Genomic DNA, 25,896 nt, shown 5'->3' with positions numbered 1-25,896 from the left:
TCTGGTTCTTAGTGCAGATGTCTCAGTAAAAGCGATTTTTTTTCTTTCTTTCTTTCTTTTTTTTTTTTTTTTGCTCCTCTAAACTCTTTTTGTTATTCTAACTGGTCCCTGACATCAGCTGATGTTGCAAATGGTGACAGCAGCCAATACAAACTTTCTCTCCTGCCTGTGGTCCAACAAATAGCTGACCTCACAACTCCATTAGTTGGTAGCAGTGGGCAAAACAGTAATCATGTCCTCAGAGTGAACAGTAAACATTTTGGCCCAGGCAGTTGAAGGTATGAGAATATTTCCATCTGCGTGTTACCTCATGAAAGCAACACCTTTCCTGAGTCTACCTCAAAGTTCAGAAGCCCGGCCTCTGACTTCAGCTTGGAATGGTAGAAAAGGAGAATACAAGGGGAAGGGGCTGGCAATTTCATGACATAACTATAAACCAGTACTTATCTGTGCTATTTAATAGATTATGTCCTTTGTTATAGCACATTTTTGAATTGAAACTAATGAAGTTCTTACTGCAGTAGAGGATGTTTGAAGTAATTGATTTTGGGAGCTCAAAAGAGCTAGTATTTTTGAGGAGGGAGAATTGGTTAATCATTAATACTGGAATTAAATTTCTTAGCAATTGGCTAATGACTTTTAACCTCTCCTTCTATTATAGGAAGGGCTGCTATTGTGTGGTGTGCTACAAAGCCTGTCTAGGTAGGGCACTTAGAGTTCTGGCCATGAACTAAACCTCTATTCATGGACAAGGGAGAATATCACTTAGAACATCATCCTCAGGGTGAAGAGAAGAATAAATCCTTTCCTCAAATTGTATGCTAGAACTCCTAAGAACAAGAATAAGCCTCAAAGCACCAAGGGATGGGAAATATAAACAACTTTTTAAATTTTGTTCACACAACTTTAGGAAATAAAGATTGTTTTTTCTATTGCCCAATGAAGTGAGAGGTCTTTTCCACTTAACAGAAGTGAGTTTTGGCTTTGAGGATTGTATTTTTATCTTCTCCTCCTTTTTGGGACCATTCCCATCAAATCATTGGGGTAAAGATCTTTTGACTCCATCCTTGAATTCTGTCTGCCTTGAGCCTGATCCTCTCACATTCCTTCCTCCTGTGGAAACTGCCAGCCCTCACCCATGCTGGTTCTGCTTACATAGTTAACAGCTTCTTAAGCTGACTACATCTTTCAGCCTATTTCCTTGTCCTTCTTTCTATCTATAGTAATTATAGATAGGGAAACATTATGAGAAGTGGAGTTAACTCCCTTAAACCTAATCTGAATGCCTAATAGTTTTAGATGTTATCAATAAATCTAATGATCTCAACTGAAAAGAAGTTAAGGCTGAATATTTCTAAATAAGGGATAATTTAATTATGAGGAAAATTTCACCTTAATTCCTATTAATTTTCACATTATTAGGAAAATTTCACAGTAGGAAAATTTCTGAATATATTGTGGCTTCAGTTCTACAACTTTTCTATATCTAAACTCCCTCATTTTTCTATGGAATATTAAAAATCACTTGAACTGTCTCTGTCACAGCATGCTTCAAAATTCTTCTGCAAAACTTGGGGAAGAGGTTTTAATATAGAAGTCAAATTTATAAAATAAAAATTTATTATTTAGCCACTATCCATTTTATCAAAGATGATAACAACATGGTAGCTTCTTGCATATTGATTTTTTAGATCAAAGAATTGAGTACTTCCATCTTAACAGTCTTAAAATACTAAAGCTGGTTTTCACACCTAGCAATTACTCAGAATGCATTTTTCACACAACTGGCAATCGTATCTAGCTGCATGAGCAAATCCAAATGCCAAAATGTCAGGAGGGCAGGTGATATCACCTACACAAACACAGACTAGACATTTTTAGGTTCAAGGAACTGCATTTCTTTCTCTCGTAAGAACAATTATTGAAACTAGGAACACAATCCACAAAGGGGTCTGGCTAATTCCCATAATGCCACTGCTGCTCACTCAGTCATTATGTCTCTTCTATTCAAGCTATAGAGATAGTCCTCGTTACTGCCTTTTTGTCCTATGAACTGGTCCCATTGTGGTTCAGAATGAGAAAGTAGAAGGGTGAAAACAATTTTTTGGACTAGTTGAGCAAGTGATTCCTTGGGGATTCACCCCTGGCCTTTTCAAGGGCAGTATTTCCATAAATAAATTGCAGCTTTGTTTTCTTCCATGAAGATAGCTAATTCAAACTTAAAAGACATTTGAATGCCAGAATCACTTTACTGTTCTTTTGCTGTAATGATTTAGATTGAATGTCAATTGTGCATTCAAGCTTACCAGGTAATTGAGCAACTATGGTCTTTATTTGATGATATATTCATGGCTCTTTAAATATCAATGACCATGATTTTGGAGTATAAAATAATGGTTGGCAAATATGTAGTCATTATGAATAAGAGACACACCACTATAAAAATTTGTTATTTTAAAACTAATGGGTTTCAACATTAACTTAGAATAAATTGTCTTTTAAAAAAATTATAATTATGTAATTATGAATCTGATTTCCCTTGGAGAGCAAAGTACTTTGTTGAAAGTATAGGCTTTTATTTTTTTTTTCTTTGTTGGTGAGAAGACTAGCTATTTTTAAAATAACCTCTTTATTCAGTGAGATTTCTATTTGGGGTTTTCTGGTAATCATGGCACATTCTCTCATAATCTCTATATTTCATTATTTTTCATATGTTCATTATTTGTGTTATTAAGAAACAGGTTGTCCTCAGGAAGACACATATTTTTAATTTTTGTTTTGTTTTGTGGGTGAGAATTGGTCTACCTCATTAATTCTCACCTACCTTTCAAACTTTGAACTTGTCCTGAGCTGGTGCAATGGCTGGCCAGTAAGCACCTTTGATCATGAACCCATGAGAAGAAGCAAAAGGGAAGTAAGTTGGTATTGTATGGCTTCAGCTCTATTTAAGACAGTGAGGAGGGAATTTAGACTACTCACTACCAACACTATTAAGATGATTAAGCACAGACTATGTATACCACACTCTGTTCTTTAAATACATTACATCTTTTAATTTTTACAACTACTCTTTGAAATAGGCATTAAAATCCCCTCTTTGCAAGTGAGGAACTTGAAGAGAAACAGGTCATTGAATAGCAGAGTAGCAATTTGAACAGAACCTGTATTTCCCCAAGTGTGTTTTACAGAACAAAATCAATGAGAAGAGTCCTGGAACAAGAGGAAACACACACACAAACCTATCTGTTGAATGAATGAATAGAATCATGAGAACTCACTTTTACTCAAATCCAACTAATATTTATCATGCACTTACTTTTTACTGATTGTTTTCACATATAATAGTTCATTTGATCCTCATAATACCTTATGCTACTGGTTAAATTAATCAGATTTTATCTGTAAAAAAAAAAAAAAATGAGACACAGAAAGATTTACCAAGGTGAAGCAGTAAGTAAATTAAGGAACAAACACCTTCTATCACTTTATCTCCCCCCCAGTAGTTGCTTGTCCCCCACTCCCATAGGCACGTTTTCCTGAGAGCTTTGTACCATTGCATGTCTTAAAACATGAATTAATTTTGTGGTACAAATAGGAGGTAGTAGTTTTAGTCTATCTGATAAAACTCTTGATAAATTATTTTATTATGAAGTCTGGCTATTGAAAGGGTTTGGACACAAAGATTGTCTTTAATGATTCCCTCATTTTAGAAGTCCAGTGGAAGATAATATATTATGTAAAAATCATTTAAAATAGACTGTGTTTTGGGGGGTGAGGGGATGGGTTAGCCTAGTGATGGGTATTAAAGAGAGCACATACTGAACGGAGCACTGGGTGTTATATGCAAACAATGAATCGTGGAACACTACATCAAAAACTAATGATGTAATGTATGGTGATTAACATAATAAAAAAATTTAAAAAAATAGACTGTGTTTTAAAAAAATGTACAGAATAGGACACAGGCTAGATGGTTATCTCCCTAGATGACTTTCCTTAGATAAGTTTATTGTCCAATACAATCAAGCCCTCTAGGTAATGATATAGTAAAAACTGTTTGGGGGGTGGTGCTATGTATGGCTTGTGTTAAATATTTGAAAGATTTTTAAACTCAGTGCTTGGTGATGGTGTGAGAAAAGGAGCACTGTTTCACAGTGCAATTGAAGATATAAATTGGTATTGTGCTTCTGCAAGGCAGTCTGAAAAATATGCGTCAGAATTTAATATAGTCCTGTTCTCTTACCTAACAATCCCACTGGAAATCTATCTTATAAAATAATAAATTAAGATCTTTAACACAGTGTGGCTTATAGTTGTGACCACTTTGAAACAAATATCCTAAAATATTTATTTCAAATATCTAAATAACCTAAAACCAGAGGTTGGGTTAAATCTGTTATAGTACATGTATACAATATCTCATTATGATAATGTGGTAGATCTATATTTATGATGAAAGAGGTTTATGATATAGTATTAAATAGTGCAAGAAGTCACAAAGGTTATAAAACCTATACAGTAATATATGTTTAGATATATATAACTCGAGGAAAAGAACAGTAAAAACATTCACCAAAATGTTCACACTTGCTGGTTCTGGTAGTAGCATAACAGTTTTATTTTAATTTTACTTTCCATGCTTTCTTTAAAAAAGATTTTATTTATTTACTTGAGAGAGCAAGTGAGTGAGAGAGAGAGAGAGAGAGTGCACAAGCAGGGGGTAGAGGGAGAGGGAGAAGCAGACTCCCTGCTGAGCAGGGAGCCCAATGCAGGACTCAATCCCAGGACCCTGGGATCATGACCTGAGCTGAAGGCAGATGCTTAACCAACTGAGCCACCCAGGCACCCCTTTTCATGCTTTTTTATATAATGTTTTTTCAATAAGAATACATAGGTCGCCATTCCCTTTCTCAAAACCCATGTAGCCAAATATGATTTGGAATTGAGAAGTTTTTGAATTTGAGGATGTTTCTGTGGTACATACACTTTATATTAGCCTATACCTTCCGTGGGATCTGAGACAGCCTCTTGTAATCAAGCACCTTCATATTTCACAGGAAAACATATGGATATGCTCAGTGAGTGGCATTGATACAGCTTTAGGTCAGTTCAGGTCAGGTCATCTTTTACCACAAAATGAGTTGCAAAATCTTCTGGTTTTCAGAGCTTTATTTATTTATGACTTTTTAGAATTTCAGATAAGGAATTGTATACCTGTACTAATTTTATAATCAGATAAGAATACACTAAAAATATATTTAGAAAAAGAAGCAGAACCCGTCATCCGAAGTCGGAACCATTGAAGTGCCTCTTGCATTAGTTTTGGCATGGCGGTTGAAAGGCAGGTGGGTATGTGAAAATGAATTCCTCTTCGGGTTTGGTTTTCTTTTCTTTTCTCTGTATCTGCAGGATGCAAAAGTGATAGAAAAGCTTTTAATTTCTAATGAAATATTACTTAGGGCAAGTTAAATCAGCTTTTGACAGCTGTCTTATATTGGTTTAAAATGGAGGGGGAAAGAGTGTTAATTAAGTATGAGCTATTAAAAAGAGGAGGATATGAGTGATTTTGGAAAACTGTCTTCTGCAACTGACATACCGAACAAATTGTCTCCTGGGAAGAAAATAGTTTCGCAGGCTCTTCCCCAGTCTAAGTGCATGCTTTGCTAGGTGGGGGGTTAATAAGCAACATCTGATGGTGGTAAAAGTACTCTGTCACATATCCTACCGTACATTTCAAGATTGCTAAGCATCTGGTTTTTTACTGGGATCATTTTGGTAATCTCCTTTTCAAAACAGTCCTCGGTCTATAAACAGAAATCACTTTTTCACACTTAGGGATGTAAGTTAGATAGAGTTGTGGAATGATTTTTATGGTGCCGCCTTCGTGTTCTAGGATAAACCTGAAGTGGTTACTTGTGTTCAAATTGCCCCTCAATCTGATGGAAAAAAAGATTAAACAAAATGATTCTGTTTGTTTTATTGCTTTACTACTTGTCTTTAAGACATTTCTTTCCACCAATTTTAACCTTTTGGTGCTTCTTATAGAATAGATGGAAAATATTTTTAAAAATAGAGAAAAATATTTTTAAAAAATCCAACTCATCCACAATCTTTCTGCTGGGAACTTTTGTGTGTATCTATTTATTCTTTGGTATTTGTCTCTCTGTGTGTGTATGTGTGTGTGTTTGTGGCTACCAGGTAAATGTGTATACATACTGCTCTAAACACATCGCATATATTGACACATTTAATCTTCCCAATATCCCCATGAAGTTGATATTATGATACATATTTTACAAATGGTAAACATATGAAAAAGTGGGATCTGTTGTATATAACTATACATAGTATTTTTTATAATTTTTCTTTACACTTAAGACTATAGTCTCCTCGGTTTTCTGTATCATTTTTTGAAAACTCCATTTTTGTGGCTGCATAATATTCCATAGCATTGATGTACCATGGTTTAACACATCCACAGTTATTATATGGTTACAGTTAAGCTCAAATTTTCACTTCTACAAATGATGCAATAAATAACTCTTGTATATTGATATTTCTGTAAGTAGTTGATTATTGCCTGCTGAAAAATTCCTGGAAGTGAAACTATTGGTCCACATATGATAAACATGTTTAAGGGGGTAGAGCATACATGTACAGAGTGCAGGTTCTGCAGAAGGCCACATGCAGGCTCCACATAGTAATTTACTATGATACACAAAGTTACTTCAATTTTCCAGGGATCAAAATGGATAAACCTCTTGGGATTTTGTATAGAATTAAGGGAGAATATATAATCTGAATTATTTAGCAACAGATGAATGTATAAGCAAAATGCAGCACATCTATACAATGGGATGTTATTCAGGTATGCAAAGAAATAAAGTACCGCTACATGTTACAAGATGGACGAACCTTGAAAACATCATGCTAAATAAAAGAAGCCAATCACAGAAGAAGAAAGATTGCATGATTCCAATCATATGAAGGTCCAGAATAGGGAAATCTATAGAGACAGAAAGATGAGTGGTTGCTGAACTATGGGGAAAGGGAACAAGGGATTATGAGGGTGTCACTAAAGGGTACTGGATTTTTTAGAGGCTATGAAGTGTTCTAAAAGTGATTGTCGTGATGTTTACACATACACTAAAGATACTAAAAACTAATTGTATGCTTTAAATGGGTGAAATGTATAAAAGTGAGTTACATCTCTACAAAGCTCCTTTTAAAGTGGTACCCAAAAGATTAAGTAGGGTTTAAATCTCCTGAAAGTGGAAAGAAACTCTTTGACATGCCATCTTTTTTAGCCTCCAGAGGATTCCATTTAACTTTTGACTTATACGTATACACATATACATGTATATGAATTTTGCAAGCCTTGCATTTTCATGTTAATCTCACACTATTAAGAACATCTTTATTTCTCTAGATGGATGTCATACCTCTGCTATTGGTATGAAGAGAAAAACAAAACTGATATCAAGAACGGTTAGCATAATTTGAATGGAGGCTCGGCCCATTTCAGCGACCATTATAGAGGGTTTAATACTGACTGTTTAATTTCATTTGGCATTTTATCAGATCCATGTAAAGTAAAAAAAAAAAAAAAATCCGTTTTTTTACATGAAGAATAAAGATTAAATACCTTGTCTTAGGTCATGCAGGCAAAAATTGGTATTCATATGCTGAGGGTTTTACTTTTGTATCTCTCAGTCTTTTTTTTTTTAATATAAAATTTACCTCTAAACAATCCCATGTATTTATTTCACTAAATCCAATAGAAAACTATATTTTTTAACCTGTTGCTAACTTTCAAATTCAGGCTGTACAAGGGTACTTAGGGATTTAAAATATTCAGAAAACAACCTGCAATGTAATTTCTGTTGTTTCAACTATAACTATATATTTTTTGATTTTTCTGACCATTCTTCCTGGAGAAATCCTAATGAAATCTAATATTCCAGTTATTTAAAGTAAATTGGCAATAAGTTCTGTATATGTTGATCACTTTTGTTACTGGATGGAAGCTTGGCTATCTGTTCACAAATAGCACTTGGACTTTATGTTGCAAGTTTGTACCTTTGCAGATGGTCTAAAAGTTACAATGGAACAAATCAAATAGGCATCTAAAAAAAAATAATAATAACTCTATTCTCCTTCTTACTGGTTTTCCTTTAAAGACTTGGGAATAAAAATCTCCAAATCATCATAAGAGATAAAAACAATGTCAGATTCTGATGTTAGGCTGGAAACAAAAATCCAGATGAAGCCCCCCCACCCCCCACCAACCACCACCAAAAGTCATGTTAATTCCCTATGGTAACAGAGATCCAGTCACTGGAATATCCTGAACCACCCAGGAAATCCTTAATTTTCTTCTCCATTCTGGCTCCATGATGCTAAACATCTTAATTTTTGGAACAATCTGGGTGATATATAAAATTGTTTTGATTATTAATCCCAAGTGTTTTGGTATTAACTGGAGATAACATGAAGAAAATGTAACATTGTTAATTCGAAGAGTCACTGATTTCAATGATGTAGTGAATCACTTCTGAGAAAAACTTCTGTTTTTCTCTTAAAAAATAAAAGGTGGAAGAAATGGCCATTTACTATAACATCATCTACTTTTTTTAAACAGTGTTATTAAGATGTAATTTATATACCATAGAATTCAACCATTTAAAATGAGAAATTCAATGTTTTGTTTTGGTTTTTTTTCACATATTCACAAAGTCATGTGATCATCACTATAATCAATTCCAGGACATTTTTATCACCCTCAAAAGAAACCCCATACCCATTAGCGGGCAGTCTCTGTTAACCCTTAAGCCCTCTAGGCCTAGGCAACCACTAATCTACTATCTACTTCTAGAGAATTGCCTTTTCTGCATGTTTCATATGAATGAAATTATATGATATATGATTCTTTGTGATGGATTTCTTTTATTTAAGCATAATGTTTCAAAAGTTTATCCATGTTGTAGCATGTATCAATACTATACCCCTTTCTATGGCTGAATAATATTCCCTTTTATTGATCTACCACATTAGTTGATGGATAGTTAGATTGTTTTCACTTATTGGGCTATTATGAATAATGTTGCTTGAACATTTATGTATAAAATTTTATAGAGATAAATGTTTTTATTTCTTTTGAGTATATATCTAGGAATTAAATTGTTGCGCTCTCTGGTAACTGTTTTACATTTAGAGGAACTATCAAACTGTTTTCTGAGGTAGCTGTACCAGCAGTGTATGAGGGTTCAAATTTTTCCCTATCCTTGCTAACACTTGTTATCTATTTTTGATCAGTCATTTTACCAGGCATGATTAACAGTATCTTATTTTTTACATTTCTATAATTTTCAAATTTTCAAAAAATAGTAATTTCTAACATAAAAGAAATGTTCCTGGAGAAGTGGTTTTTCATTGATGTTTTGAGCCAACTGCTTTTTCATAGAGTATTTTCTTTAGATTCAAAATGTTTAGATGGCTTTGGTGGTGTGAAGAAATATAGCTAATCAACTGGGATTCATAATCTATGGTTTATATTTTAGAGTCTTTTCAGAGACTAGTTTCTTCATCTTAGAGCAATCTTTCCTCTCTGGTCTGGTGGTAAGTTTGAGATAAAGTTAGCAAAGTGTTTATTCTCCCAAGAGAAAATCACACTATCAGTTTATAGGATGAGTCAGCTAGGGGAACCTTTACAGAACACATTTTTTCTTATTTCTGAATCTAAATGCTGTATAAAAATGTATGCCTTGATCCCTACACATGACTACTCTTTGACTTAATCTGATTGGTTATTTTGTTATATATGTCTATTTATGTATTTCTTGGTTATGTATTTTTATTCTCAAAATTATAGAATATATATTCCTAATAGAGTTGTATTTACATATTGTATTATCAATGTTGTTAGTTTTAGTTTAATGAATGCTCACGGACATGTAGGAATTTGGTGGTCTACACTACGATATTGTCCTTCTAATTCCATGTGGATTTAGCGATATTTATCAGACATTGGGGGTTCAGGGGACAGATGTTAAAGTAAGACATAGGAGCAAGAAAGCAAGTTGTAATTATTGTTTAAAAATTGTTTATTAGCTTCACAAATATTCTAAATAGTCCTAATGAAGGCATATTCCACCCATTAAAAACAGTTGGTATAAAATATAATGAATCAATTATATGATTTTAAAATTTGTCATATGATCTGTTTTGGGACCATATCTTTTCAAGGTCAGACAGAAGTGGCTGTGAGATGTTTCATTTTGTTTCATAGTCTTACTGGAATGTCATGGTAATATATATCAGATAAAATTACGGAGTTTGCCAGCTTTGATCTAAGAAGGACTTCCTTCTCCAGATCTAATCTTTCCGCCCTATAACTGCCACACAACCTGCAGGACAACTTCCTCAGTGTCCTTGGCAACAGAAAGCTGTCTGGGGCTACGGCCAAGCTGGGTCTTAGCATCACCTTTTCTTGCAAAGTGAGGATAGCACAAGAGTGGGACCTTAATAAAAAGGGTCAGAAAACCCTGAAATCATCATCAGCATGGATCTGCTAGAAATTTCCTGTGTTAGTGGCTTTTAAGCCAACTTCCCATAGTCCTTGTACCACTCTAAGACGTTTTGGAAGCCCAGTGTGAGAAGGGACAATGGGTGAAGGTCAAGCCTGCCCCTTCCTGATCAGATTAGTGCAGTTCTTGAATCTGTAGAATATTTTGGAATATTTCTGTATAGGAAAAAGTTATATGCCTTCATATTATTTCAATATTCTTATTTAACCTACCTATAAAAAATAACTTTAGGCCCGCCAGAATCTTTCTCTTAAATTCAATTTTGCCATCAGTAAGACAGTCAACACTATGCAGTCAAGAAGACATCAATTGACAAACACTGAAATATACATATATATTTATATTTATGTAAGGAAAATACTAAAGCTATATATATATATGTATATGTATGTGTGTATATATGTATGTGTGTGTGTGTGTGTATATATATATATATATATATATATATATATATATTTATATCTGAAAGGTGTGATTATAACCAGCTTAGGTTTTATTTTATTTTTAAAAACATTTTTAAATCTCTAAATTTGAAAAACATGATAACTTCTATAGTATAAAAAGAATACTATTAGAATAAGACATAGTTCCATACTAGCCACAAAGATTAAGATCAAGGTACTAATTCTGGATCTTTAACTAATGGTCCGCAATCCTGATCAAGTCACAAAAGATCTGTGACTTTGAGACTCTTCACATAAAAAAGGACAAGACAGAGTTAACGACTCTAATTAATTGTAAGTTGCCTTCTAGATCTAAAATTCTGAAAACTCATTAGGAAAATCATCTGGATATGTTTAGATTCAATTGCATGGAGTATTTGGTTCTTCACACAAGCAGCACTTAGAGAATTTTCAACCTCTATAAAGCAGACAAGGTGTGATCTCCTAGTTCGAGATTATTGAACACGTATCATATAATCGATGTACACTTTTCATGGACTCAGCTCTGCCTCATATATTTGATGATACAAAAGAAATGTAAATAAATTTTCCCCCAATGAATTGATAATAAATTTGGATAGAAGTCACATTGCCATGTCGATGAGGAACCATTCAAGAAATAATAGAGTTTAAAATGGCAGTCTGTGGGGCGCCTGGGTGGCTCAGTCGTTAATCGTCTGCCTTCGGCTCAGGTCATGATCCCAGGATCCTGGGATCGAGCCCCGCATCGGGCTCCCTGCTCCGCGGGAAGCTTGCTTCTCCCTCTCCCACTCCCCCTGCTTGTGTTCCCTCTCTCGCTGTGTCTCTCTCTGTCAAATAAATAAATAAAATCTTTAATAAAAAATAAATAAATAAATAAAATGGCAGTCTGTATTATGATATAGATGAGAGAATAGGATAACATGAGGTAATAATATGAGGTTATTGTAATCAGTAAGTGGCAAAGGGAGATATGCCCAAGGGCAAGTGTCCACTGAGCCTTAGGAGTAAATTATGAAGAAAAATACTAAGTGGGTACTGTTTATGCTTGTTACCCCGGTTATAAGTCTTAGAGAGCTGAGGGTGATAGAATCAGAGCTTGCGGGGCACCTGGGTGGCTCACTTGGTTAAGTGTCTGCCTTGGGCTCAGGTCACGATGCCTACATCCTGGGATCAAGCCAGTGTCTGGCTCCCTGCTCAGTGGGGAGTCTGCTTCCCCCTCTCCCTCTGCCCCTCCCCCTGCTACTTCTCTCTCTCACTTTCTCTCTCTCCGATAAATAAATAAAATCTTAAAAAAAAAAAGAGAGAGAGAACCAGAGCTTGCAAGAATCTACCAAAGATAATCTGCCTTCTATCTAGAAGGTTAAGAGAAGAGAATTCTGTTGGAGAAAAAGAAGTCTCTGTAGAATGGAAAACAAAACAAAACAAAAAAAACCCTCAATGTTAGTCTTTTCTTTATATATTTCTCTTTCTCAGGAGGCTTCTTTTTTTGGCTTCATTAATTTTTCCCTTGCTTGCTTTCCTTCTAAACACGGCTTACTCTTTTATAACTGCAGAATGACTTGGCTTGCATGCTACATTTCCTTAAGTAAGAATGATAAGCTTTTTAGGAGCAGGAATGCCAACTTCTTATTCATTGAGGTTTTTTGGTATTATCCTATAGAAAACTGTATTTAAAAAATGTACAAGCTGAAATTAAGGTTGTATCAAGGAAATTTCATATATATATATATATGCCTGCTGATGTCTCACATTGCTTATGTTAATGATAGGTGAAATTCAGAAAGCGTCTACTGTAGCAATTTAGTAGTTTGTGTTTGGGTATAGTAATAAACTGGCTTATGCTTCATTACATGACTGACTTCATTATAGCAAAACCATGCACACTGTTTCTGTCAATTAAATCCTCATTTACTTTCTCAGGCACTAATTAAGAAGTCCTTATCATTCAGGTAGGGATAAATAATAGAAACAATTACTGTCAGATATAGACATGTTTAATAGGCTTGGACAACCCACCTGTCTACTTTCGGTGACAACCTTTTACTTCGAGCTTCATAGTCAGAGGCTCAAGGTTTCATGTGAGGGAAGGCAGGCGTCAAGACGTAGGAGAGCTGGTGTTTCCTGTCAAACTCTCAGCTAAGCATCTTCGTTGGCCCCGTTCCTCTGTGTATTGGCGAGAAGTATGCAGAAACTACTGGAATGCCACAGAGGAAGTGAAGTTCCTTTATGTACGCAGTATATGCGTTGGCAAAAAATCATGCTAGATGCAGAGCAAATGCACGTGCAGTTTGTCAAGGTTTCCTTAGAAATATGTCAAGCAACTAGATTGGACAACCAGGTTGCTTGTGAGTGTCTCCACATTTTAACTGAGTGGACCAGATCGTCTACACTGGTCCAATCTGGTCCCTCAGAGTCTTCTTTAGATTCATGTAGACCTCTGTTTTCTTTCAGGCTAACATTTCTTTTTTTTTTTTTTTCTGACTGCTGGGTGACAAAATTGCTGCTAGTCATCATTCAGACTTTCATAATTCTCTTTCCTGCTTCTACAGTCCAATAGGTTGAAAGGGAGTAAATTGGGAGAATCCATCGTGAGTTAAGAGTAAACACCGTATGTAGTAAGAGAATTCATGCCTCTGTGATGACTATGTTCCATATTCCTATGCTATTTCTCTTCATTACAGAATATTTTTAGCCTTAAAACATACCACTCAACTGGAAACAAAACTCCACCAAAAAGTGAATCTGATAGAATAATGCCCTGATTACTAAGCAATCTGACTCAACTCAGGGCTTTGAGTCTACAGAGAAAATTCAGTAAGTGAGCTCACCAAGACATACTTAAATTACTTAACAGATTTTTGTTAAAAATAGGAATGCCATCCTTGGGAATTTCAACTATAAAGAATGCCTTTAAATATACCTATGATTTGGGCGCCTGGGTGGCTCAGTTGGTTAAGCGACTGCCTTCGGCTCAGGTCATGATCCTGGAGTCCCGGGATCGAGTTCCGCATCGGGCTCCCTGCTCGGCGGGGAGTCTGCTTCTCCCTCTGACCCTCCCCCATCTCATGCTCTCTCTCTCTCAAATAAATAAATAAAAAATATATATATATACCTATGATTTTTTTTCATATTTGTACAAGAGGGGAGGGGCAAGGATTTTTAGTGTAAGAATTTGTATATTGTTACAAATATCTGAATGATAGTTTAGATATAACTTTAGTGACAGCCTTAAAGTGAGCAATTCTTAAAACATGGTTGTGGATATTTAATTACATATAGATGCTAAGAAAGGACAATATTAATAGAAGAGAATGCAGGGAAGATTGCTACAATGTGAAACAGTGGACATTTATTTATTATATAGCAAAACAAGACAGATGAAGGAATTTTAGCTTTCCCTGCCCCTTTTCTTTCAACTCACTAGTTCTGTCTTAGTAAACAACCCTTTTCAGAACAAAATACAGAGGTCAGAACCAGAGCACTACAGTTAGCTAGATCTGGTTTCAAATTGGCCAACAGTGAGCACTTCCTGAGAAATACAAAACTTTTCTGAGTCTCAGTCCCCGCATCTATAAAATTAAGACAAATTAAGGACTTACTGGGTTGTAGTAAGAAATGTCATGTACTCTGTGCTGGGCATTTTTCTAAGTATATTACATGTAATCCACTGAATTTTCACGACAATCTTGTGAGGTAGGAGCTGGTATAATTTCTCTTTTTTCAGATGAGAAAAATGAGAGACAAAGAGGTTTTGTAATATTCCTAAATTAAAGAACACGTGATGTATGAGATTTGAACCTAAGCTTTCTGTCTCCAGAGTCTAAGCAATTAGCCACTATGCTATAATAATGAGTATTCAGTATGGTATCCAGAATGTAGTGAATGGCCCATAATTGTTAGCATTGGATGCTATCACTAGTAAGTCCTTAAGGCTCATAAATAATACCCTCATTCATTTCCCAAATTCAGAATCAATTAAAAGTTAAATATAAGTATTAGATGGGGATCAGAATATTACTGACAAACTGATGGAAAACGTGGCTTTAGAGTTGCAGCTAAGTAAGTGTGATAACATCATATTCCTGAATTAACTTGATTCCCCATTTGGAACTCTGACAATTCAAGGACCCCCTAAAAGGGACAGTCTTCTCCCACACAACAGAGAGGGAAACAGAATGCATGTGTTCTGTGAACAATGCCAATGGTTTTCAGCCATACCTATGTGGCTCTTTTTTTTTTTTTCTTCCCAACTCTCCATTCAGATAAGACCATCCTCTTCTCCTGAGGAGGAGTGAGTGAGAGTTGGGGAGCAAGGCCTCAGCTGATGTCCCTCCCCTGGAAGTGGAAGGTCAGGATTTCTCCTCTCCCAAACCAACAACAGATTCTGTTTGTACTGCTAACCTTGTTCTGCTGTTGTTTTTATTATCTGCCAATAAGTGGCAGACATAGTAAGATTCAGAAGTATGCCCTTGCTCCTCAGCCAGAGCTGAGAGCTGCTAGGAAGGAGATAACATTGATCCTGTCTTAAGCATAGATGCCTCTAGATTTGCTGAGATGCTGGCCCAGCTGAAAGAAGAACTGTGCTTCGCTGCATGGCTGCTTAAGGAAGGTAGGATCACTACCCTTACAGGGTTGCAGATTTCAGGTGTGGTGGGGAGGACTCTTGCCCCACCTAGAAGTAAAGTAAGGAAAAGAAGAGTGATCATCTTATTTCTAGATGCCATCAATAGACTTCCAACTTTTAGCTCTGGTAAGAGTATATCTATCAAAACGTGTTTTTAGAAGACATCCTCTTCATTAAGAGAGGAATTGCTTGTTGGTCATTAACACAGCTGTTCTTGGAAGTGCCATAAGCACAGAGTGAGATGTTTTTTTTTTCCCCCATGGAGTTGATTCTTACCTATATCCTTGAAAGGCATTTATACAAAAGTCTTAGGATGAATATATTCAGTACTACCACATTTTCCCCTCAAAATGACATTTTTCACAGAAACTCCCCCAGGGACCAGAAAGCGATTAAGCCCAGGGAATTAGCCATAGTAATGCTAGATGATGCCATTATAATGAGGTTGTGAACCAAGAGGTGTTCTGATGCCTGTGTCTATAGTAGTTGAAATAATAAGCCACTTAGCAAGAGAGCAGCATGTCCGTGGCATACTTGAATACCATATGTATTTTCAAAGCCTAACTCTAGTAGCTTCACAAACCCCAAATTTAATTCTGCTTTATCTATTGAAAGCCTTTCTCTATAGTTGTCAAAACAATTGGTTATCCTTTAAAACAATTATTTGCAGATGCATTTATTTAAAGGCATCTGAGATGGAACTAATAGTATTAAGCCACATGGAAAAAAAATCATCGAGATGCCACTAATGTGTTCCTTCAAACTGGCGAAAGCAAAAGGATTTAGGCTGGTGAATCCTCAAGGAAAGAACACGGTGTGAGGGACGCCTGGGTGGCTCAGTCGGTGAAGCCGCTGCCTTCGGCTCAGGTTATGATCCCAGGGTCCTGGGATCGAGTCCCACATCGGGCTCCTTGCTCGGCAGGGAGCCTGCCTCTCCCCCTGCTTGTGCTCTCTCTCCCTGACAAATAAATAAAATCTTTAAAAAAAAAAGAAAGAAAGAAAGAAAGAAGATGGTGTGGATAGTGGACTCTGTAAAGAGCCCGAGGCTAAAAGTATAGTCAACCTACTCCTACCCTTCACCCCCATCCTTATGGGAAGCCTCAAAGTAGCACACTTGCTCGGCTTGGTTCCAGAGAGGTAAAAGCTCCTGAAAGGTTGCATTTAGTTATTTGAAACAGTAAACTTAATAGGGGTCCTAGGGGCTTGAATTTTGCATTTAGTCTGAGAGCACTAAATAGTTTCCTAATAAGTAACAGCCTTAAATTAAATGAAAAGAGAACAACAAAAGCACAGGGAGGCGTAGATTTTTTTTTTCCCCATGACACTTTGGATGTCATCTTCCCTTGTTAACTCTGACAGCACTTCAGGAGGTCCCTGTGTCCATCTGTGGTAAAGGAGGAATGCGGGGCAGGAGGACCTCCAGCCCTTCTTCACTGCTACTGAGATCACCCTAGAGCCGCACGACTTTTTTCAAACCATGGGATTCTTCTTCGTTGTCAAATATAGAGGCATTTATTTACATTGAGTCTACTTCTTGAGGAAAAATAATAGTTATTTATAAATATCCTAAGAAGTAATTTCTGCTTACCCTCCTTTCCCCCACCTCAACGAGAGTCATTTCCCCTTCTCTTTCCATATATCATAAAATGTATCCTTCTTCTCTTTCCTCTCATATAACAGGATTCTGTCCACACTGTCAGGGCCAAACCCTATCTAGCATTTTGTGAAGTCCTTCATCTGCCCACCTTGAATTGATTTCTCTTTCTTGTGTGTTCATGTAGTCCCTAACGGTAACTGTATCATGAAACTGCTAATATTCTGCCTGGCTTTGGCTTTCTTTTCCTTCTAGATTTTATTTTCCTTGCTTTAATAATTTACTGCACATTGTTGCCAGATTTCTTACCATTTTGGTAAACAATTGGGATTTATAGCACTTGAGGCTTAATAAATAACATGTCTTTTCTAAACCTTTTTTTTCCAAGCCCTCCTCTACTCCAATTACCTTATAAGATTTCTTGAAAATATTTTGAAGAAATTTCAGGTAATGCAGTAGATATTACCATTAAAAAAAAAAAAAAGTCTTAATGTTCCTTTGTCCTTATAAATACAAAAATATCCTATATATTAGGATATTTTATTATTGGTTTGTTTCAATGGATAAGCTCCTTGGATAACTTTATGCATTCACAGCTGAATTTATCATTTCAAAAAAAAATTGTGCAACACTGAGATGTAGAATCAACTTCATTTAAAAGGAAAAGTTGTATGCCATAGTTTTTCTGTTGTCATCCAGTTCCACATGTTACTATGGAGATAGACTGTAGGAGGTTAAGTAATTTGGCGAAGATTACATGCTCTTCTGTGATAGAGCTGGGAGTAAACCCCACAGGATTGGGACCCACTGTGCCAGGAATTTACCTGACCTAGCTACATCTAATTTCATGTCCTATGTAAAACTTCCCTCGGGATTAAATCAGGATTCTGATGCATGGAAATGTTCAGTAAGTGTGAAATAAAAAACTCATCATTTTTAGAAAGGTAGAACCTAACTTTATAGAGATTACTTGAATATGTGACTAGGGCTAGTAAAGAGAGAATGAAAAAGAATGATTTTTTCCTAAGTCAAGTCCATACCAATATGGAGGAGCTCCCAAGACAAAAGAACATTGGTCTTTTGAATAATGTCTTAGAAACTCCTGAAAACTCCCACCTACCCATCTGACATACAGAAATGTTTTTCTTTTTTTTTCAGAAGAAGAAACTTAATGCAGCCCACATAGACTCTACAAATTATATTTTTGCAGTTGTTTCTTGAACTATTTTTCCTTTAAGAATTTCTTGTGGATTTGTATATAATCCACTGTACAAATAATTTAGAAATACATAATTATTGTTCCACTTTAAAAAGTATTGTTTATTGGATATCTACAAAAAATGAATATTTTACGTGTCTGATTCCAAGTGTTAAAATTATAAATGAGGATTTATACCACTCTCTAGGCTCTCTGATATCACAGAGATGATCATAAAGCATATAGCTTCCTAAACAATTAGTCTGGCCCCTACACACTTTCTGAAATCCATTTGCATAGTTGGGCAATTGAGATTTGTCTGTCTGTCTCTCTGTCTTCCAGTAGTTCTCACCTTACATAGAAAAACAAGACAGATATCACAGGGGTGTTTTAGGTAGGACAACAAACAGGTGCACAGCAGACAGGGTTGGAATACCTAATTAAAAGGATTCAAGAACGGTAAACTTCCAGTGCCTTCTCCTGATGATACTATAGAATGATCGAGCTGGCCCTCTAGGGAAGGACAATGGACTGGAACTGTTGAAATGTTGAATCTGTGTCTCAGATAAAGTAAGTGACTACTAAAACCGGGAGAGGGCAGTGGACAGAGGGAGAGCAGACTGACAATATGATAGGCAAGGAAGAGGGAGCTCTAGAGGGGGTTGGACTGAACAAAGGATGAAATAGAGATGTTACCCAAGAATCTGTCAGTTCACACTTCACAGATGAACTCAATTTATAAATCTGCAAAAGGAATGGTCCAGAAACCTTTTCCCTAAAGCTCAAGGGGAACATGTTTAGAAAAAGCCTTCACTGTGATACTGAGCATTGAAAAGGTTCTCTCTGATTTAAGAAAACTAGGATGAAAGTGAAGATGAAGTAGAGATTTTGGAGAATGTTTTGGACACATTATTGGCACCAAAATATTTTTTTTAAAGATTTTATTTATTTATTTGACAGAGAGAGAGAGACCGTGAGAAAGGGAACACAAGCAGGGAGAGTGTAAGAGGGAGAAGCAGGCTGCCGTGGAGCAGGGAGCCTGATGCGGGGATCGATCCAAGGACCCTGGTATCATGACCTGAGCCGAAGGCAGACGCTTAACGAATGAGCCACTCAGATGCCCTGGCATCAAAACTATTTTATCCACAGGTTGATTTTTTTAATACTGATAGTGCATTTTTCCCTAATGAGGTCTATAGCAGAATGGAAACTGTTTTCCAACATATTCCATTTTAAAAATTTTAAAAATATTTTAGAGCACTTTTAGGTTCACAGCAAAATTGAGAAGTAGGTACAGAAATTTCTCATATACCTTCTGCCCTTACACATGCATAGCTTTGCCCATTATCAACATCACTCACCAAAATGATACTTTCTTAAAAGATTTTATTCATTTATTTATTTGAGAGAGAGAGAGAGCACGAGTGGGGGGAAGAGCAGAGCGGGAGGGAAGGAAAGGGGGAAAGAATCTCAAGCAGACCCTACACTGAGTGTGGAGTTGGATGCGGGGCTTAATCTCATGATCCTGAGATCATGACCTGAGCCAAAACCAAGAGTCAGACACTTAACTCACTGAGCCACCCAGGCACCCCAAAATGATACAGGTTTTTATGAAGGATGATCCTATGTTAACTCATCATGATTACCTCAGTTCTATAGTTTACCTTAGGATTCACTCTTGGTGGTGTACATTCTATGGGTTTGGAAAAAATGTATAGTGACATGTGTCTATCACTGTAATAGCATACATAGTATTATCACTTCCCTAAAAAATCCTCTGTGCTCTGCCTATTTATCTCTCCACTAACCCCCATACCCGCTGCTCTTTTTATTGTCTCATAGGTTTGCCTTTTCAAGACTGTCCTATTGTTAGAAGAATACAATTTTCGTAGCATTCCTTTTTTTGCCTGTGGGCTTGTTAACATGTCATCTCTCTCCACAAGGTATTTCTAGCTAACTTTGCCCAGAACATTTCTTTTTTTCTTTTTTTTTTTTTAAGATTTTATTTATTTCTTTGACAGAGAGAGACACAGCGAGAGAGGGAACACAAGCAGGGGCAGAGGAAGAGGGAGAAGCAGACTCCCCACCGAGCAGGGAGCCTGATGCGGGGCTCGATCCCAGGACCCTGGGATCATGACCTGAGCCGAAGGCAGATGCTTAACGACTGAGCCACCCAGGCGCCTCCCCACCCCCCGTCCAGAACAACACCCAAGTCAAAATCTACCCCCTCGACCAAAGTCTGTCTCTCTTCTTGTCTATCCTTATCTCCTCTGAGCACTCCCTGTTTACAGTTCCCTCTGGTTTGATGTTACACACTAGAGTTTGTTATCTGTTAGTGCATTTCAATAATTTCATAACACCAATTTTGACTCCCCAGCTAGACTATGGGCTATACAAAGGCAGCAGTCAGCATCTCACAGTTCTCTTTTACCTTTCATAGTATTTATCTTGGCACTCAGCGCATAAACGGTGTTTTAGAAATAACTGTTGGTTGATTGAGAATCTTCCCTGAATAATGTTAAAGATTTTACCAATGAGAGCTCGAATTACTTATTCTCTCTGAGAAACACTTTGCAGATTAGAGAAGATGAAAATACTCATCCTCTAAGCTGCGAGAGCTTGCCTTCTCTCTAATTATTATAAATCATAGCCTGAACATTTAAACCATTCAGGATTTCAGTTTTTTCCCTGACTTCCTCCAGCGTGAAATCCAATCAAGCATTTGCTTGCTGCTATTCCTATACTCGCCTCCAAGCACCCATTGTAACGTATATGCTAATTGTCATTATTTTTAATGATTTCTTCAAGTTGTTTTTAATACAAAGTTGCTTTAATACGACTCATTTTTAATACAGAGCTCTAGGTAAGCATGGCATATCCCATTATTTATAATTGCATCCGTTATTTTGCCACTAGCTTCCAAAAACAATTAAACCCATTCCTGATAGGGAATCAGACAGCATTGACCTATTGCAATCTACAGAGAATGGTCCTCTCCTTTAACCTTGTCCTGAATCCAGCCGCCCTCTTCTCTGACAACTGGAAAACACAAAGCTCTTAGTGATGTATTTATCTCTCGCGTCCCACTGGAATGTGAACTCCATGCTCCCCTTTCTCTGTGGTGCTGTCAGTCTTGGCATTAGGCAGTGGGAGGACCCCTCACCCTCTTCTCAACCAGGTATCTGTATGTGAAACCTGACTATGGGATTAATTTGTTTTGTCTGCTGTGATATTTTCTTTAATTCTGATGTCATTTGGGCCACTTCAATTTCTTCCTCAAACTAATAAATTTCTAGTTGCCCAAGCTTTAGTTCTAAATACATATTTTAGAGGGTTTTAGCAGTTGAGTCTAGGATGATCTTTAAATTCCTCTGATACATTGTCGCTCTAGCTATGAATTTCTTGTCCGAAAGGCTTTCTGGAGGGTTGAAATCATCTGCCGTTAACTCAGACGCTTTGCCTACACCCTCTGTTTTTTCTCTGTTAATCTTATATGCTGAACAATATTGCTTGCCTCTGGCTATCTCTTATTTCCCAGGTTGACCCACATTTTTTATTAAAACTCAGGATTTGAGAATTCTTTTTGGGACTGTAATTATTTCTACATGATTGTTTCTCTATTCCCAGTGTAGGTTACTTTTTATCTTGCACTGCAGTTATCCGAATAAATTCTATTTTGCTATTTAGGCCTTTGAATGAAATATACCTTCCCTTATTAATTTCTAAATGTAGCATCAGAACTAAGGAAATTTGTGGTTACTTAATATGGAGCTTAGATTTCTGGCAACTTCAAACTTCTGGACAGAGCTGTGCACTGGGATATTAGGCAAACACCCTGTAGGATTTTCAGACATCTTAGCGGCATCATTCTTAGATCATGCCAATGATCTCAAGCCACCAACATAAAGTTCTTTATGTCCAGCAGATTGGGTTTAATAATGCAATAAAGTATTTAATATTTTTAAAAATGTTTTCCATTGTAAGTGATTATAGAATCTTTAAGTTAGAATTGCCATGCGACTAGAAAAGCTACCCTTCTTAAGCCTCCAATTTTGGACAGGTACTTAACATATATGATCTCATTAAATCCACCCAAAAAGGTAGATGTTATCTTCCTGATTTCACAAGTGAGGAAATGATGTCTCTGAGAAGAGTAAGTATTTGCCCTGCTTATCTGCACAGAAAGTTAATGTCTTTGTATAGGTATCTAAGCTCCTTAGGAAAAGATTACCCAGCTACTGTCTCGATGTGCCCTGAGAGTTTTTCTCTTTATATTTCTGGGCTTTTAAAATTCCTTTTCAGAATTATTTAGCAGTTAGACCACTTTGCATAATCCTCATAAGACAGAGAACTTTGTCTTCTAAATAGAAATAAAAGGTCTTGGCTGTTTGCTGCTAACAGTTCTCTACACCTGTTGTCCCTCTCATAGGCTAGTAAAGATAAGGTGTGGGAAGGAGCAGTGTTCTTTTAGTGTGGTTCCTCTTGAGAACCTTCTAACCTCATTATGGACCTTTGAGCTTTATTTTATTTCTTGATGAGATTGGGCATATGAAGTGTCAAGAACTCAAGTTTTCTATAGCTAATCAAAGCCTGCTTATGTGTGTGTGTGTGTGTGTGTGTGTGTGTGTACATATACATGTGAAGAGAGAGAGAAATAAAGATTGAGAAAGAGGCAGAGAGAAACTCTTGACTTCCATAACTAAGCCATTGCCTATTAAAATCAGTACTTTAACATCCAGAGTATTTCTCCTATAGAATCTGATTTGATAAGAAATAATTCTGACATATGAATCCATAAATTGAGGGAAATATGTATATAGTTGACCAGTGAACAACATGGGTTTGAAATGTATGGGTCCACTTATAAACAGATATTTTTGGATAAATATGGTACATTACTGTAAATGTGTTTTGTTTTCCTTATGATTTTCTTAATAACATTTTCTTTTCTCTAGCTTACTTTATTGTAAGAAGATAGTATATTATATATATCATACAAAGTACATGTTAATCAACTATATTATTGATCAGGTCGATAGTAGGCTATTAGTAGTCAAGTTTTTAGGTAGTCAAAATACTTTAGAAAACTTGCCATTGTAACTTCTTTCTTTGCTCCTGGGAGATGTGACTTTTCTCTCAGCCTGTGAGTTTATAGTCCAGGAAAAGTTTTTCTCAGGGACCTAGGAACTATCTCTTTGAAATGTAAACACAGAGGGAGATAGTACCCCATCTCCCAGTGTCTGGATGTCAGGAGCCTATCTTCGATGGGTACCAATTAGCAAACACAGATGACATAATCACAGAAAAAAGCAGTTGCTAACTCAGTAATAACTCAATGTTGTAATAACAAGACACATCCCATTGATCAACCTCTCCCCACAACCTCCAGTACTTTGCTCCTAGCTCACCCCAGCACCTAAAAACCTCCCACCTTTTGTATCAGCAGAGCTGAGTATCTCTGCTCTGCCTCATATTGCTGGGTTTTGGTGGTACTGGAATAAAATCAACATCTGCCTGCTCATGTGGTCCTGAGTGACTTTTCTTTAACAATACCTGTACCACCTGCCAATATTAATGTCTTAAGAGTGATTTTGCACCATGAAAAAGGTAGGATGATGCTTTTTTTGCAACCAGTTTTAAAAAGCAAATCTATCTCGTTTTGGAGAACTCGCAACCTTTATAAATGCGTTTAAATCAAATTTGCATGTGGGTGGGGAATGTGGGAGTATATATGTGTGAATGTGTGTGTTTCTAAGCAGGACTTGAGTGCTAGAAAAATCACTGTGGAACATTATGAATTTTTTACTTTTCTTCTGTTTGGGGTCAGTTCCCCATCTCCTTTATCTCTCTGCTCTGAGAACATATTTGAGAGAAGCCAGCTCTGTTCCAACACTAGAGCACCTGCTCACAGCCACTTTACCATTCTAGGGAGGCAGATATCTTCTTTCTGGTCCTGGCTGTCAAGAGGTGAAGAGAAAGCTGATTTGAAGGCTTTCTCACTGTCCTGGAATATTATCTGACTGCTTAGAGAGGCCTCTGTACATGCAGGCAAGAGCATTCCTAACTTTCAACCATAAAGGAGAAAGAAAAAATATGCCACCAAAGACATAACTTAAAATGCCTTTAGAGATCACAGCTGGGTCTTCCCGTAGATAAAGGGAAACTCTCTGGTGCAAAAACTAAGGATAGTTTCTCAGGGCATGGGGAGGAGAGATGTCTGAGTAAAGCGGCTGTCCTAGCAAATAAAGGAGAGCAAGGTCTGATTTGACCATCTGGAAAATAAGTTTTCTGTTGATGGTCATTCAGAGAAAGTAAAATTGTCCATCTGATGTGTGAAAAGTATTTTCTTCAACTTTTTGCTTTCCCTTTGAGAACCCTGTGAATTTCCCCAAGCTGCTCGATTGTACTGTGGAGATTAAATATAGATTCTAAGCTTGTAAATGGGGTAGAATGTGAGGCTCGCTGATGGGTCCCACAGGGAAGGGCACTGTTTGGGGGCTTTCCTTAAAGAGAGAACTTGGATATAAGTCATTCCATCTGAAGGAATGAAAGTAGACAGAGAAGCCAGTCTTTTTCTTCATCAAATTGATATTAACAGCCTGGGCAACAAAGGAACAGGCAACAAAGGAAAAGAAATGTGGAGTGTACCCTGCCTTTTGGAAGGTGTCAGAAACCCCTGCTGTTTGCATAAGTGACAATGGATCTACTTCAAAATTGTAGTGTGCAGAGTAGCAGAGATTGTGTGGGTGAATTCCTCGTGTCAGCTAAGCCATTTTGTGTCTCCGGTTCACCTTTAAGCCAATCCACTTGTGGTCCATTTCTTCTGTTATTTGATTTAAAGTTGAGGGCAAAGATAAAATCAGTTTAGAGAGGAAGTTGACAATCTGGTAAATAGCTTTGGCTTTTTCTCTTTTAGGCAATAGAAGAGATACCAAGGATCGACACAGCGAGTAATGTTTCTCCAGGAAATAAGTTTTCTGCTTTTACCTCAGAGGGTCTTGAATATTCAAAATTGCCAACCAGATAGAATGGCCGACACCCTCACAGGGAGACTCAGGGTGGACTGACCTCTCTACTTGCCTGAGATTGTCAGCAGCAGAGCCCTCACTTCTCTAGTTTGGGTGGTATCAAGGCTGAGTGGGTGAGAAGAGGCCAGTGCATGCTGCTCTTTGTCTCTCTGCTTACAGAAATCCCGTCGGTGGGGGGGGGGGGGTCTTGTCTCCTTTCAGGGAACATCTATCTAATGAGAGGAGATGAACTTACTGGAAAAGATAAAGCTTTATATGCTGATGAGGTGGTATAGGATAGAATGAGCAAATACTGTTCTTGCATATTGCTTTTCTTTTCTTTTCCTTCTTTCTTTCTTTTTCTTTCTTTCTTTCTTTCTTTTCTTTCTTTTCTTTCTTTCTTTCCTTTCTTTAGAGGAAGAGAGAGAACAGGGAGGAAGGGCAGAGGGAGAATTTTAAGCA

General features: G+C 36.9%; 1 long non-coding RNA gene across 1 annotated transcript in view; it reads left to right on the top strand.

Annotated features, from left to right (window-relative positions):
- The window catches only part of LOC118548209 (uncharacterized), a 30,145-nt gene extending 4,750 nt beyond the window's left edge, over positions 1–25,395 (top strand). The window contains exon 3 of the long non-coding RNA XR_004923515.2: positions 25,344–25,395. This is a non-coding gene — a long non-coding RNA (uncharacterized LOC118548209). The remainder of the gene's footprint in view (positions 1–25,343) is intronic.
- Positions 25,396–25,896: the final 501 nt, after the last annotated feature.

Source organism: Halichoerus grypus, chromosome 10 (assembly GCF_964656455.1).
Source record: "Halichoerus grypus chromosome 10, mHalGry1.hap1.1, whole genome shotgun sequence".
In the NCBI taxonomy this organism is placed as follows: Eukaryota; Metazoa; Chordata; class Mammalia; order Carnivora; family Phocidae; genus Halichoerus; species Halichoerus grypus.
Note: the sequence above shows the minus strand (reverse complement) of the source record. Positions and strands in the feature narration are given on the sequence as shown.